Here is a 1,429-nt window from a genome sequence, read left to right on the forward strand (position 1 = left end):
TCTCTCTCTCTCTCTCTCTCTCTCTCTCTCTCTCTCTCTCTCTCTCTCTTTCTCTCTCTCCTCCCTTAACTGCCTGGAAAAAGGATGGGCCTGGAGCTAGGGCTGGAGGCCCAACTTAACCCCAGATCTGCATCTCATTAGTTGATGACCTCAGACAAGCCACTTAACCTCTCCAGGCTCCTCTGGGCCATGTAAATACCACATCATTGAGCAACAAAAGTGCTCTCTGTGTCTCCTCATTAGCTGAAGTTTAAGAGGAAAGGTTTCTGTTTTCCCTCCTGTGAGATGTCATCAATGGGAAGTGCTCTGTCATGGCTTTGAAGCTTCTGCTATTACTCGTCTTAATTTAAGTAAATTCATTCATGTCTAAAGACTGTGACAATTTCCCCCACATCGTGGTAATTTAGTTAAATATCAAATCTTCCACCAGAGCACCAGAGCACAAGGGAAGACTGCTTTCTGTTTGTCATGAGCTCTGCTTCTACGGAAAATAGAGTGTCTGAGCCCTGATGCAAAGGGCAAGGTCGCGTCCAAGGTATCCTATCTGTGGCTTATCCCATTTTCTGTTGATAACATTACAATTCCTTCTCCTTGACCAAATAATTACTGATTTTCTCTGTTCCTTGAACAGGTTGTGACAATCTTAGCAGGAGAATCTATGAATGAAAGACCCTCCCTGCACCATTTCTGAGAGCTTCTGCTCCAACATCCAGATGGGTTCATTCATTTCTTCATTTATTTGGTCACTGACTTATTGTGTAAGAGTCTGCTGGCCAGGCTGTGACTAGTTGCTAAGAGTTTGTGATTAGATCTAATAATTGAGACCTAATAACTTGGGTAGACATTTGACATTGTCGTGCTATACATCTTCCTATAAATAGACCGACACTGTGGAGAAGAAACAGACCACTGTTGGTACGATTAAACTCATAAGGTGATTTCATGTGGGTTGAATTGGGCTTTTCATGCTGGGAAGAATGGGCATATAATTTGGGAGGTGCAATACAAAATGAGAATGTGGGCCCCTTGCTCAAAGTTATTTAGAATTTTAAGATGGTAGCAGAAAAGTATTATGCCAATGTGCTAAACCAAGGAAGTTCATATAAAGACCTTTCATATATACATGGCATATGTACACAGGTCAGACACCTATGAACATGCAATCTAGGACTATGCTTTAGCACAAGGCATTTTGAATTTAGTAGTTAATTGTCTACAAGTATATAATGATCTTTTAAAAGTAACTATGTGGTTTTCTTTTATAAGTTTCTATTTTATCTCTAGTTCAAACTTTAGTGAAGCCTTAGTTTCAATTCAGTTTTAGCAGCACTAGTTAAGAGGGTAAAAGTGTGCCTGGTCAGGTTTCACTGTGTGCCTTGTGAAGTAACTTCTCTTCTGGATTTAGCTGCGGCTGTAAAATGAATGGGAA

The sequence above is a fragment of the Grammomys surdaster genome, unplaced genomic scaffold (assembly GCF_004785775.1).
Source record: "Grammomys surdaster isolate TR1022 unplaced genomic scaffold, NIH_TR_1.0 130, whole genome shotgun sequence".
NCBI lineage: Eukaryota > Metazoa > Chordata > Mammalia > Rodentia > Muridae > Grammomys > Grammomys surdaster.